We start from the raw sequence: 15,949 nt of genomic DNA on the forward strand, positions 1-15,949 counted from the left end.
AAATATAATGATATTATTGTTGTCACCCTTTATTACAACTTATAGTTCTTCTCACATTGCTGTATATGGAAAGATTCAGGAGCCTGTCTTTGCCTCATGGCAGGATGGGCATTAAAGGTGCGTCCTCTGACGAGCTGTCACTTTCGTGCATCACAGATTAGGCTGATTCACATCTGCGTTAGGAATTTAGTTTTTTTGTGTTATGTCATGGAAGCATAAAACGATAGAATGCAAGCTGTGATGGATCCGTCTTGTGATGGACCCCATTCACCTCTAACGGTGTTGGGATCCGTCATGGTGTACATTTATATTACCAGAAAAAAAAATGACGATGCACAGTGTGCTGATATTTCCTGCAAATGTGACGGAATCTGCGACAGGGGCACCGAGTGCCGCTGTTCACGTATGTAGCTTGGTCAAGTGTACCCCACAATGCTTGAGTGCTGCAAGCTGAATCTCCCATTTTACCGTGCACCTTTTGGAATAAATAGATATATGGAGATTGTGGTGAGTGCCGTAAGTTTTTCTTTTTAAGCCAATATTTTGTTTCCACGCAATTTTTTTTTAAATTTTTTGGACTTCGCTAGAAGAAAGATGGGGTTTGGCCTAAATAATAAAGCCTTAATCTGATTTCTGTGCATCATCAAACATGGCCTGGAGGAATATTAAAGTTCATTGTGAGAGGTCAACTATATTTGGACTACCCCTTCTCATATTGTAGTTTTTCTTCTGACCTAATATAATCAAGCGTCTGTGGAGAATCAGGCATATTGTGGAAGACACATGGGCAGATTTACTAAGACTAATTTCACATCTGCAGGCTGTTCCGGTAAGGCTTCGTTCACATCCCCGTTCTGCCTTTCCGTTTAGGGGCAGGAAAATGGAAAGGACGGATTCGGCACATAATAGACTATAATGGGGTCCGTTAGGTTTCCGCTCAGAAGAAGATTTTGGAGTGGAGATAAAAGTTGGGCGCGCAGGACTTTTGTCTACGCTTCAAACGTCTTCTGAGCGGAAACCTAACGGACCCCATTATAGTCTATGCCGAATCAGTCCTTTCCGTTTTCCTGCCCCGTTTCTGAACAGTGATGTGAACGAAGCCTAACGGTGAATGGCAGTATCCGGCAGGCTGTTCCTGTCGGATCTCAAAGTATCCAGCATAGGCGGATATTGCCGTTCACCACTGGACCCATTTGACTACAATGGTATCTGACAGAGATCTGGATGGTTTTGATCCCATTAAAGTCAAACGGGTCCGGCTGTGAATGGCAGTATCTGTCTACTCCAGATACGGTGAGATCCGCCAAAACTGTGGAGCAATTTTGCCGCAAAACGTCACATCTTAGGCTATGCTCCTTCCCAGGAAGCTACTCCTCTTTTTATTAAGCCATGTTCTTTTTCAGATTAGGCATAGAATACAGTCCACCCCAAAAGAGACCAATGGTGCACATAGCGGAAATACAGGTTCAGCCTAAATAGTGTCTTGGGCTCAGCTTACACATTAGATAAAAATTGGCAGACACTTGGATGACCAGTCTCTCAGATGATTGACTGACGGTATTGGCCGATACAGAGGATTTTTATCAAATGTGCGTAGTGAGCTTTACGCTTTTTTTTTTGCAAGTATGCTTTGGTGAATGCATTATCTTCTCCTTACTGTCTGCTGTAGGACTGGACAAATCCTGGGGTATTAATATGCCCAGCTTTTTTTTAATTATTTTCTACTGATGCTTTGAAAGTTTTTGTTTCCAGTCCAAGATAGATGAGTGAGGAAAGGAAAGTAACCTTTGTTATAGGAATATTTCTGGTTCTAAAAAATTGGTTGTTACTTTTAAAGCCAAATAAGGTCTTGTCCTGGGAAACTATGTTGAATATTTTCCACCCCAGCCTTCCCCAACTACCACAATGCTGTACCCTATATTACCGGACTTAAGTGACAGGCCACAAGAAAATCTGATCAGTCAGTCAAAACCATGGCCAACACATGTTCATCTACTAGGCTGAGAGGTCGTCTTCTCCCTTGGCTCTTGAGTGGCAGATACTCTGCTTACTTGGTTTATATTATTTATTGTTGACATTGGGTTGGTTAAAGTGGGTTGTTCATCTTCATGATTTTTTTTAACTTACTTCCATGTAAAGTAACAAAAGGAGTCTCGCCTTACCACTCCTCTGCCTCTCCAGACGCTTTCTTGGTTTCCTGTCGGTCTCTGTTCTTTCTTCATGACATTTGACTGCTGCAGCCAATCACCGACTGTAGCAGTGACGTGACAAAACCACTAAGCTCTCCAATGCCCAATGATTGGTTGGTGTTGTTAGCTCCTACAGTGTGGAGTACTGTAAAATAAAAAAATGTTCATACTTTCTAAGGGTCCGTTCAAAAAATTTCTGTTTGATGGCCAGAATAGTGAAACATGCGTGCACTAAAAAAGAAGAAGAAAAAAAAAGAAACAAATCAGAAACCTGATGGAAATCTAATATAAAAAAATCTAAAATATACCATATTCATCACACCCATCATGGGTCCTGTAAAAACGAAAGCAGCGCAGAGAATGTGAACAGAGTTGTGGTGCTTACAGCTAGCATTCTCTGTCCACTTGTCCATATACTGCATCTGACATTTCATAGGTGAGTGATTCGAAAGACTAGACCTTGACCCTGTCAAACATGAGCCGTCGACTATGGTACTGCAGTGGATGAAAGGCCACTTCAGAGAAAACAGGGTTAATGGTTCTTTCGGCTTCATACAGTAATCTGACATTGAGCCGAGTAACCAGACCTGCTACCCTCTAACCTTGGGGGACTTTTATGTCTGATATAATCTGGCGTTTGCCACCTGCATTGAAGATAACATTATAAAGGAGGTTAGGATTTGAGCTCGTATTGGGTAAGAGGCTGATATAAAAATGAATAGATTTATAAATATAAATCATATATATAAATCATAAGTGATTGATTAACTGAAATCCAGATTTCTACAGATTGGGTTAAAGAGGTCAATCATCAAGTTGGAGTTGCTTCACTTTACTTAATTTTCACTAATGGTAATTTTTTTACTTAAAGCTTCCTGCAATAGTGCTAAAGACTGGCCACCATCTTTTTTGCACAGTGCACATGTTCAGCATGTGATTGATGAGAAGGGATGAATTGACAGCTGCCAACAGGTTTTGAAGGCTTTCCCCAGCAAAATATAGATCTTTAAAGCGTAACTGAGTTTTCCCCCAAAAACTTTTGCATAATGGCTGTACAATTCTTTGTACAATCAATCAAACTGTGAAGGAACAGGTCTTTTTTGGGCTTCCTAAACGTCTCTTTCAGCCATATCGATGTGGAAGGGTGTATTAGCAATGTCCCTCCCAGTGCAGTAAAGTCTTTATCAGCCTTAAACAGCAAATACCTTACTGACTGACTCCAGTGCTCGGACATGCAGATCCTGGACCTTCTTGGTTCTTACTTTCTCTCTCTGTGGAGTACTGTGAAGTAGAGAGGATTTTCTCTCTGTGGATCTCTCAGAGATAGTGATTCCCTGGCATGTAGGCCTATTCCTCCAAGGAGTGAGCACGAGTAGCTTCTCTCACTTTCTTCACTAAACTCACTGAGATAGGGGCGGACCTGAGTCCATGTCCGAGCTTCTAAGGGTACTTTCACACTTGCGTTGTGAAGATCCGTCAGGCAGTTCCATCACCGGAACTGCCTGCCGGATCCAGAAATCCGTGTGCAAACGGATAGCATTTGTAGACGGATCCGGATCCGTCTAACAAATGCATTGAAACACCGGATCCGTCTCTCCGGTGTCATCCGGAAAAACGGATCCGGTATTTATTTATTTAGCATTTTTAAAGGTCTGCGCATGCGCAGACCGAAAAACCGGTTCCGTTTTGCAAGAACACTTTGTTTCCATTTCAATGGAAAATAATGCTGGATTCGGCATTCCGGCAAGTGTTCCGGAATTTTGGACATGTTGCGGTATTTTCTCCGGCCAAATACCGTAAGGGTGACTGAACTGAAGACATCCTGATGCATACTGAACGGATTGCTCTCCATTCAGAATGCATTAGGATAAAACTGATCAGTTTTTTTCCGGTATTGAGCCCCTGTAACAGAACTCAATATCGGAAAACTTTAACGCTAGTGTGAAAGTACCCTTGCAAGGGCAAAGTCAGGATTGTTAACCCTGATTGATCTATACAGAGCTATACTGGGTTATAACAATTTTCTTGGTTGCACAAGGCAGCCCTCTCCCCCCTTGCAAGACGGGTGGTAACGAGCCGTTGGGGGAAGCCCCGGCGACTAGGTCGCGCGGTGCCACAGCAGCCAATCTGTTCTAGTAAATAACAATTTTCAAGTACCCTATACTGGGGTACCGCAAAGGCACCAACATATCCAGTGGGGCTCTAACTTCCATGTCTCATTCCGGGGCCAATTCATAGGAAGCTTGGGAATGTGTGCAGTGTCATGTTAATACATTTCTAATAGCCTACTGAGTTTCTGCAAGGTCAATATTAATTTACATTACAAAATAGTATATTGAGAAATAACTAAAGATTAAACTTAATAAAGCATATAATACTTTAAAGGACTGCGCCCACAAGACCTCGAAATTTAGAATAATTGTTGGATTCTTCTCTGGGATCTCAAAGCATTTCCACTCATTTGGTGCTGTTCCTTTTTGCAGTACAGCTCTGTGCCAGGTGAAAGACATATGTTTGAGGGAGTATTTCACCCAGTTAGCTAGGATTTATTTTTCCATAGTACTGGGAACTGCTTCATTAGAGCCCATTCCCTGGGGCTTCAGATCATCTGGTTTTATAATAATTGGGAAGAATGTTCTTTAAAATAGAAACTTCATTTTGGAAATCTATCACCAGGTTAATGCTGCCCTATCTGAGCATAAAGTAGTGACAATCACTAGGGATGAGAGAACTTGATGTTTTCAAATTCAGGTTTGGTGGCAATTACGCTATGGATCGCGGAATATAACGGAATTCTATGACGGAATGCACCACGGAAGCCTTTAAGAGGCATTCCGTTTTGCATTCCGTCATAATAGAAGTCTATGAGCAGCAATACGGATCCGGACGGTTTCCATTATGCAGGACAGGACTCCTGCATAACGGGAACCGTCCGGATCCGTTATGCTGCCCATAGGCTTCTATTATGATGGAATGCAAAATGGTGGTGCATTCTGTCATAGAATTCTGTCATATTCCGTGATAACGGAATCCATAATTTAATTGATACCGAACCCAAATGCCGAACCCGAACTTGAAAACATCACGTTCGCTCATCCTTAACAGTCACCCATTGTAGTGTGTAACTTGTTTTCTTGCAGTAGTTTCATATTTATTCGTCCTGAAGCATGCAAGTCCCTGCTCCCTTCAGCTGCTGGCTCCCCCTGCCCGCCCACCGCTGATTGACAGCTTTCTTCCTGTGCTCAGTCATAGGGAGAAAGCTGTCAATCAGCAGTGGAAGGGTGCCCAATGCGGCTGATAAATAGTTATTTTTATGAAACTACTGCAAGAAAACAAGTAACATAGCACTATAATAAGGGTGTCTATGACTACTAAAGATAGGTCATCAAAATTTTATCGCTGGGGGTCGGACACCTGTCACCCCCACTAATCAGGTGTTCCCTGCAGCCTCCAGGGCCAAAACCAACACTTTAAGCTGGACTTCTGACTCCGTTTAAAGTGTAGTGGCCGTTCTGGGTTACGGCAGCTCAGCTCCCATTAAAATGAATGTCTGATAGGTGGGAGTCCTACTTCTAAGATCAACGGGTCTCCCCTAACCCCCCCGTCCCCCGTCCCCATTCTGCACCTTGCACCAATGACTGTATCCATGTTTGAACTGGATGAAGTGGTGGACGCTTGGTTTTTAAGTCTATGGCAATTATTCCCAAAGACTTTAGTGGAGAGCGCAGCGCACATGTACGCCCGAATTTCCATGGGGTCTCCATCTTGAGATTTTCTTCTCATTTCTAGACAATCACTTTTGCATTCATCCTTGTTTTCTACAGCAAGCCTTTCAGCAATGAGTAATTAATCTCCTCCACTCCTACTCCAAGTGTCGTGTGATGTTGGAGACATTCAGACAGGTCAAGGCTGCGGACTGCTCATAAAATGCCACCTGCAGCAAGGTTACCTTGATCTTCCTGTGTGAACACGACATAGTGTAACTGGACATGCCATTCCCTGCCTGCTGGTCCATTACCGTTAGTAGCGGTGTTGTTACATAAGTGAGATCTAAGGCCAACGTGCGTCATCTCCTACGACAAATGTTCTTTGGCGTTGACAGGACATTGGAGGGACACATCTGAGCCTCCCTGTCCTCTAAGTGAACGCCACAGTCAATGTGCTTACCCTAAATTAAGACTTTGATCTGTGGTTTACCGTACGCTTCAGCTCTATACTCCCACAATTTCACTCTTGTGATACGTTTGTATGAAATTGTTCTCTTTTTACTGTTGAAATATTATCTTGCCTTTTCAAATTAGGTGCTGGGTAGTCAGCTGTGGTTTTATGTCTCAAATGTGTCAGATAGGGCAGTCATTTTAAGGCCTTACCTCGGCCCTTGAATATGTGACCACAGCAGCCTTTCATTTGTTGCTGGTGACCTCGTTATTAAGTAGAAGTGAATAATTACATCTTAGATCTTTTGGAATTATAAAGAGACACCAGCAGTCATATTTACACTATGGGAGGACTGAACTTCACTAGTAATCGGGTGTTCCTTCCTGTTAATCGCCTGCTCGTTAGTGGAGGAGAGCACAGTATGGGGAGGAGTGATCGCTAATGCCATCACTTGTCTCCATATCGACTCGTTGTTTGCTGGTAGCAGAGTGTGATTAGACAGAACGACGATTTGTAAGCATGCTTACAAAAATCACGATTGCCGGATGAACAGGTAGTCGGTGGCACTTTTTGAGCTGTATTACACATTCCTACGAATGCCTGTTAGCGATGATCTGGTCGACCATCGGCCAGTTTAATACAGCCCTTATATTTCATTTATTGAAATTTACTAAAGGGGTTATCCAACTCCTATAATGCCTCCAAAATGCCCAGGCAGCACATGCAGGTTATATTTACCCTGCTCCCTAGCACCCGTGTTGCTCCTGATGTCCGCATGGCCACCGCTGCAGCGAGGGCAGCCAATAGCAGGCCGCAACGGGGACAAGTTTCCCTAGCGTCACCCGCTATGTTAGGGAGGCTTGTTTCCGTCACCGCCTGCTATTGGCTCACACCCCCCAACTCTGCCAATCCACCATGCCCCCCCCCCAAGTCGCCTGATGTTTTGATCCGCGCAACGGGGAGATACAGCGGCAGCCATGCCGCAGGTGCCGGGGTAAGTATAACCTGTATGTGGTGCCGGGGGCATTATAGGAGTTGGATAACCCCTTTAATTCAGTTCTGCCAGTTTCCAGATGCAATTTATTGAAAGAACTGGAGTTCCTGTGTTGGGATACCTTATCCTTGCCCATGGTCAGTATGTGATATCTCAGCTCAGCTCCATTCAAAGTAGTAAGACATTGGTGGCATATCACCAGGACAACCTCTGGGACCCACATCTGTCTCACAGAACTCCTGGAAGTGAGCGGAGAGCAGCCACACATGCACGGCCTCCCTCCATTCATTTCTGTGGGACTGCCGGAGATGGCCAAGCCACTGCTGAATGGATATGACACCAATGTCAGATAGGTGGGGGTTCCACCTTGGGGACACGCACTATCTCCAGGACAGGAATATGAAGGAGAGCACGCAGCATGCATGGTGCGCTCTCCATTCATTTCTATGGGACTTCTGCAAATAGCCGAGTGCGTTCGCTCGTCTATTTTCGGGGCTCCCATAGAAATGAATGGAGTGCATGCTGCGCTTGCTCGGAGCGCTCTCCATCACATTCCTGTCCTGGAACCCCCACCTATCTGACATCGGTGACATATCCTGGAGTGGAATATGTAAGGAGAGAGAGGAGGATTAAGGACAGATACAACTTCTTTTATTTTAAATCCACTCCTGGTTTTGTAGTGTAGCGGCATCATAAATGGTTGCTGGCACACATTGAGATTTTTTGATGCAGTTTTTGAAGCCATAATCCATAGTGGATCATGAAAGAAGAGATTAGGAACAGATACAATTTCTCCTATTTATTTTTTTATCCACTCTTGGTTTTGGCTTCAGAAACAGCATCAAAAAGCCTGAATGTGTGGCAGCACCCAAAAACAGCCGGCGGCCATGCCATCTGCTTTTCCCTATCAGTAAATCAGATATAATGGACGGGGCCTTTCATTCGCATTTAGCTTGTGTCTTGCCTTGTGGTTGTAACTTGCTACTTTGCTATCTGTAGCTGATTATGACTCATGTATTGGAGGCATATCGCTAGGATATGCCACCAATGTCCGATAGGTACGAGTCCCACGTCTGACACCCCCACTTATCTTTAGAATGGAGCGTGCAAGGTAAAGGAGAACAGACCACGCATGTGAGGCTGCCCTCCATTCATTTCTATCGGACCACCAAAAATAGGTCCTGTAGAAATGAATGGGAAGCACACCGCGCAAGCACGGCCACGGCTTCATTCACTTCCATGCGGCTGCCAGAAATAGCCGAGCCAGCATTCGCATATTTTCAACGGTCCCATAGAAATGAATGGATGCTGGCCGTGCTTTCGCGGTCCACTCTCGTTACGTTCTAGAGATAGGTACAGGTCCCAGAGGTTGAACCCGCACCTATCTGACATTGGTGGCATATCCTAACGATATGTCCCCAATGTATGAGATGGGTCAACCCCTTTAAAGGTGCCCATACACATTAGAGAAAAATTGAACTAACCCGCAAATAAGTTGCCAACTACGGTATGTACGTGTCGCAGAAGAGGGGGTGTCATAAAATGTCTGGCCAGCTGATGCAAATTCTTGTCTACATCCAGAGACCCAAAACCTGCCCTGATCGTAGCGGTAGACGGTTCATTACAAGAGAGTGTTCCGAAAACCATCAGGACAGGTGTTTAGCTGTTCTGGATGTTTCCATTCACTGAAAGCAAGCATCGGAAGCACAAAACATGTTATAAAGTCACGTAACCAGAAAACTCCTTTAGCTTTATCAGCACAGTAGCCGTGGATATTTGTTCCAGCCAATAATGTCTATTAATCTCATGATATCTGATCCCAGACGAGTCTCTGCTCATTTCTCTACCATTACAGGGCTCCCTGCCTGAGAAAACAATAAATCTAACCTTTTTTTAAAAAAAATGTAATTACTTCTATTAATACACCCAGCTTGTATTTTCCAGTGTGTAATGTTTCAGGCCCACTATGCAATAAAACTTCAGACCCGACTTGCAGAATTATAGCCAGTGATGACTTTACTCTGCTTTAAGTGGGAGGGGGATTTCTTTGGCAAAGCTAAAAGTTTCCACCACTCAATCTTTTAAGCATAAAAACATAGAAAAGTCCTCCATCCAAATTCCAGACTGAGGGGAGAGAGGGGGTGATAATATGTGAAATCACAACTACTTCTGTAATCTAATCTTAATACGTACGAGAAGGAAATTTATAGAATATTATGCACTTCTTATTTATATAATTTACCTGTTAATATGTGTTTTTTCAGAGCAATTCTACCATCAGGGGGCAGCACTGTTGTACTGAAAAATTTGAACTGTCTTCTTACCATGATAATCCACAGATATATGCTATGATGGGGATTTCTGAGTGCATTCACTGCAGCAGTAGTAAAATTAGTGCATGTTAGGCTCAATTCACACTGGGTTTGTGGTGCTCTGATGGGATATGTGCCAGGGAAGTCTACTGCTACATGCCCATGAGCCTGCAATAACATGCAGTTTTTGTGGTGGTTTTTGAGCTAAAGCCAAGAGAAGATTCAGAAGGAATGGAAAATGTAAAGGAAGGACTTACTGTATTTTTTGCTTTATAAGACGCACCTGATGATAAGACGCATCCCAGGTTTTAGAGGAGGAAAATAAGAAAGAATTATTTTTCTTCGGACCTCATATCAGATCCTCAGATCAGAACCCCATGAATATCAGGACATCAGATCAGACCCCCATATCAGGACATCACTTAAGACCCCCATTTCAGGACATCACATCAGATCCCTATAGCAGGATATCACATCAGACCCCCATAAAGGATATCACATCAGACCCCCAGATCAGCCCTTTATGTCAGAGCCCCATCAGCCCTCCATGTCAGACCCCCATCAGACCTCAGATCAGCCCTCGGTGTCAGACCCCTATCAGACCTTATATCAGCCCTCATTGTCATACTCCCATTAGACCTTATACTAGCACTCAATGTCATACTCCCATCAGACCTTTTATCAGCCCACAGTGTCAGACCCCCATCAGACCTTATATCAGCCCACAATGTCAGACTCCCTTCAGACCTGAGATCAGTCCTCAATGTCAGACCTCTCAATCAGAGTTCCTTGCTAGAACACCATCAGACCTCAGATCAGATTAAAATAAAAAACTCCTCTTACCTCTCCTGCGACGCAGCTCCTCTCCTTGTCTGGCGGTCTCTGCAGAAATTGCACTCCCCTGTCTTCTTTGGCCTGCGCTGCACTGTCACTTGACTGCGTGCAGGGTCAGGTCATAGTGCGCGCACTACGTCCTGGCGCTGTACGCGGTCAGGACAGTGCAGCGACTGGCCCAGGAAGGAAGAACAGTGGGGGTGAATACCGGAAGCGTTCGCAGCTCTTCAATCCCTGCTCCCCGCACCTAATGCTCCCATAATGGGAGCGCTTACTAGTATTTGCTTTATAAGACGCATGGCCACCCCCCCACCCCCATTTTTGGGGGAAAAATTCGGTCTTATAAAGCGAAAAATACGGTATACTTCTTCCTGCCGGATCCATTTCTGGCTTTGGCTCAAAAACTGCCCCTCAAATGGCATTGAAATGCATGTACAATTCCAGTTTAATGGACAATTATATGCCAAGTGTATGGAAAAGTCATGAGATTATCACAAGAAACCCAACATGGCTGCAAGTTGAAGTTTTCCCTCATAGGTTGCAGGATAGTCGCTGTAACCTAATATTTTACTGTGATTATTGCAAGACCAAAATTCACCATGGAATCTTAAAGGCTATGAATAACATTTGAAGGCAGTTTTTTTATTTTATTTATTACATTCTGTGTATTATGGGCTAAAAATGATTTTTCACTTGGTCATTATTAAAATTTTTCAACAATTTTTCCTCTACAGCTTTTAGTTTCACTCCGCAGACAGGTGCTTGTCCTTCTTGATGAAACCCCTCAGAGAGCTGCTCAAAATGGGTTGACCTGTAACCCTTATGTCTAGTTCCCTGACAGCTCCTAAACACTCCTTTAAGCTAAATTGTGATAAAACAGATAGGAATTGTCACGAGTGAGGTATGGGAGGGAACACCACACCGACAACAGGAGGGAAGGGAAAAGCCACTAGGCCTCAACGCTAGGGAAAAGGGGAAGGGTCACCTCCTAAATAACCCTAAGGCCTCTTTCACACGGGCGTGTCCGGATTAGGTCCGGATGCGTCCCGGTGCATTGCGGCAAACCCGTGCGAGTAGGAATGCAATTGCAGTCAGTTTTGACTGCGATTGCGTTCCGATGTTCAGTTTTTATCGCGCGGTTGCAATGTGTTTTGCACGCGCGTGATAAAAAACCGACTGTGGTACCCAGACCCGAACTTCTTTACAGAAGTTCAGGTTATGGTTAGTTGTAGTGTAAATTGTATTATTTCCCCTTATAACATGGTTATAAGGGAAAATAATAGCATTCTGAATACAGAATGCATAGTACAATAGGGCTGGAGGGGTTAAAAAATAATAATAATAATTTAACTCACCTTAATCCACTTGTTCGCGCAGCCCGCATCTCTTCTGTCTTCATCTGTGAGAAATAGGACCTTTGATGACGTCACTGCGTTCATCACATGGTCCATCACATGATCCATCACCATGGTGATGGATCATGTGATGAGCGTAGTGACGTCATCAAATGTCCTATTGCTCACAGATAAAGACAGAAGAGATGCGGGCTGCGCGAACAAGTGGATTAAGGTGAGTTAAATTTTTTTAAATTTTTTTTTAACCCCTTCAGCCCTATTTTACTATGCATTCTAACCATGTTATAAGGGGAAATAATAATGATCGGGTCCCTATTCCGATCGTCACCTAGCAACCATGCGTGAAAATCGCACCGCATCCGCACTTGCTTGCGGATGCTTGCGATTTTCACGCAACCCCATTCATTGAAAAACGCACAAAGAGGAGAATGCTGCGATTTTCACGCAATGCACAAGTGATGCGTGAAAATCCCCGCTCGTGTGCACAGCCCCATAGAAATGAATGGGTCCGGATTCAGTGCGGGTGCAATGCATTCAACTCACGCATCGCATCTGCGCGGAATACTCGCCCGTGTGAAAGGGGCCTAATTCTTAGCTCTGTCTTCTATCCATATGGGCACACCCTGAAGGTAGGAATGCCCATACACCGTAACCTGAGACCCTGGAGACCCTAAGGATCCCTATAGATAAAGGCTGGGCATGAGGCGACCCGCTCCTTCCCAGTTGAAGGAACCAGCGTCTCCCTGAGGCCTAGTAGCAACAGACAAGGGGAGGGAGAACAAAACACAAAGGAGCAAGACACTTAACTTCTGAAGAGATGGACGAGCACGGACTCCAGAGAGGATAACACGCCAGCTCTTCCAAAACCCAAATGAAGCTATCAACCACACAGCGAGAAGGGTGAGGTCAGACTATATAGGGGAGGTGTGATGACCACGAAGCCACACCTGAAGCAAGGGGTGTGGTCAAAAGCAACAAAAACAACTGAAGCAAGTTACCAAAGAGGCTGTTAGATTCCTTCATGTGTAGCCAGTCTCCTTGATCTCCTGACATCTATCACAGGAGGGATCGTGACAGGAATTTAGCTTAAATAAGTGTTTATGGACTGTTAGGAAAGTAAGGATAAGGGCTACCAACTAAGGCGTCAAAATTGCTCTCAAACTTATTCACTGAGAAGATGAACAGTTTGCAGATGCAGTAGAACTGAAAGCTGTAAAGGAAAAACTGTTGACAATTTTTTAATAAAGGCCAATAGAAAAAAAAAAAAGATTTTTAGCTCAAAATGCACAGAATGCAATCATAAAAAACTGCCCCAAAGGTGTCCATAGCCTTTAAGGTGCGTTTGGCCAAATTTTAAGCTTCCAGCAGTAGGACTGGCTGACCATCTGATGTGGATGGGTCTGCTGAAAGCAGCAGGTTCAGCTGACGTACATCTTTTGTGCATAGCCATCTAAAGGCTTTATGGGGCATTTTTATCTTGAGTTGATCCGGATAGAGTCAGGAGGCCTGGATATAGAAACTAAATGGCTGTCTGAAATAAGGAACAGGTCAACAGTATCTGATCAGTGGGAAACCGACACCTGGAACCACCGCCCATCAGATGTTTGAGAATGCACTGGTTCTCGTGTGAGCGCCGCAGCCTTCTCGCAGCTTACCAAGCACAGCGCCGTACATAGTATAGCGGCTGTGCTTGGTATGGCGCTTAACTCCATTCACTTAATTGGGGCTGAGCTGCTCCTAGGCAATTTGACCAATAAATGTGTCATCACTGGCCTAGGGAAAGCAGCGAGAAGGCTGCAGCGCTACTACAAGCCCCGCTGCCTTCTCAAACAGATGATTGGGGGGGGCCCCGGGTGTCAGACCCCCACCGATCAGTATTTAAGTCTCAGAAAGCCCCTTTAACCTTATTTTCCAATGCCCTTGATTGGATACTGTAATGCAAACACTTCAGTGGCGTCATACAGATTTTTCACTCTGTTCTTTGCAAGTCTAGTTAAGAAATATCACACGTCAGCAGCATTGTATGGCGTGTCAGATCAGAAGGAGACATCTGTTCCCTGTGCTGGCAAAGAGGGGTCACTATTGAGGTATTTCAGCACTGACGATGACGGGGCCTGGAGACGACAGTGAGGAGTTCTTGCTACTGGTGTGTCTGGAGGTACCATGAACTCAGGAGACCACATTACAACATGTCTCTACAGAGCCCCGTTCAGGCAGATGTACTATCCCAGAATCTATGGCTGCTTATCTTTACCCCTTACTGTCGGATTCTATAATTTTTTTCTTTTATAACACCATAAAAACAATCTTTGTGATGTTAAATACTTTTGTGTTAAAAAAGACAAATATATTATACCTTTATTGGCCTGACGAAGAGCCTCTGTCTTCTGAATGCAAGCAACAGATTTATTTGAATTAGCCAATAAAATAGTTTTGTCTTTTTTAACACAAAAGTATTTAACATCACGTAGATTTTTCTGGCTAAGGCTACTTTCACACTTGTGCTTTCCCTTTCCGCTATTGAGATCCGTCATAGGATCTGAATAGCGGGGGAAAACGCTTCCGTGTTGTCCCCATTCATTGTCAATGGAGACAAAACTGAACTGAACAAAACAGAATGCTCCAAAATGCATTCCGTTCCATTTGGTTGCAGCGTTTTTCTGTCCGCGATGTGGTGCGGAGCAAGACTGATCCGTCCTGACACACAATTTAAGTCATTGGGGTCGGATCCGTTTTCTCTGGCACAATAGAAAACGGATCCGTCCCCCATTGACTTTCAATAGCGTTCATGACGGATCCGTCTTGGCTATGTTAAAGATAATACAACCGGATCCATTCATAACGGATGCAGACGGTTGTATTATCAGTAACGGAAGCGTTTTTGTTGATCCATGACTGATCCAGCAAAAATGCTGGTGTGAAAATAGCCTAACACAGTACCATGTTATTTTGTCTATACATCACCATAAGAATGTAATAGTCATGTTACTTTTCGGTGAAAATGAAAACTTGTAGCCATGAAACGTCAAGGTACAAGAGGAAGCAATCCATTTATCCATATAAGACTTCCCATATTCTGTGTGAAATACAGTACATGTGCATTTCACATGTTTTCCATAGCTATGTTTCTTTTTTTCTCATTGTAGTTTATGGAGAAAATTACCAGTTATGCACCAACAGAAAACTGCTCTGTCAGCAGATTTGTACCTATGACACTGGCTGACCTGTTACATGTGCACTTGGCAGCTGAAGGCATCTGTGTTGGTCCCATGTTCCTATGTGCCCGCATTGCTGAGCAAAATCATGATTTAATATATGCAAAAGAGCCTCTAGGAGCAATGGGGGCGTTGCCGTTACACCTAGAGGTCCTGCTCTCTCTGCGACTGCTGTGCCCTCTACACTTTAATTGACATCATATTCCTAGACCTGTCAATAAAAGAGCAACGGGCGCAGCAGAGAGAGCAGAGCCTGTAGGTGTAATGGTAACGCCCCCGTTGCTCCTAGAGGCTCATTTGCATATGTTAAAACATAATTTTTCTCAGCAATGCGATCACATAGGAACATGGGACCAACACAGATGCCTTCAGCTGCCAAACGCACATGTACCAGGTCAGCCAGTGTCATATGTACAAATCTGCTGACAGATGCCCTTTACCAAAAGTGTATAGCCTGCTTGATTTACATCTATATTAAAGAGGTTATCCTAAGACTAATTGAAAAAATGAAAATCAGGCATCATATAGTACATGACAATCTCTTTCTAACAAAGCTGGAACCAGCCCTGTATGGAAGGGATGAAGCGTTATAGATAACTTAATTACCATCTTGATTTGCTTATTTGTTTATAAGAATGTAAATAGTTCTATTTCATGATTCAGTCCAGTAGGTGCGAAGCTATTAAGATTATAAATCCATTCACTTTCCTTCCTTGATCTCCTCCTCTTGCTCGAATCCTCCGAATATGGAGCCCCTAAATTTACCGTCATGTTTTTCCCTTAAATGGCGTGACAGTGGGTGGCCCTAATTTTTTTTATTGATGTTTCTTATATGTTCGCCGATTCTCGTTTGTAATGAGCGTTTTTGCACAGTCAGCGCAGGTTCAGCCAC

The 15,949-nt window shown here is 43.9% G+C and overlaps 1 protein-coding gene across 4 annotated transcripts in view; it reads left to right on the forward strand.

Annotated features, from left to right (window-relative positions):
- Positions 1 to 15,949, forward strand: part of ARHGEF3 (Rho guanine nucleotide exchange factor 3) — a 316,670-nt gene that overhangs the window by 131,423 nt on the left and 169,298 nt on the right. The gene's annotated exons all lie outside the window — the stretch shown is intronic.

This window comes from Bufo bufo, chromosome 9 (genome assembly GCF_905171765.1).
Source record: "Bufo bufo chromosome 9, aBufBuf1.1, whole genome shotgun sequence".
Lineage (NCBI taxonomy): Eukaryota > Metazoa > Chordata > Amphibia > Anura > Bufonidae > Bufo > Bufo bufo.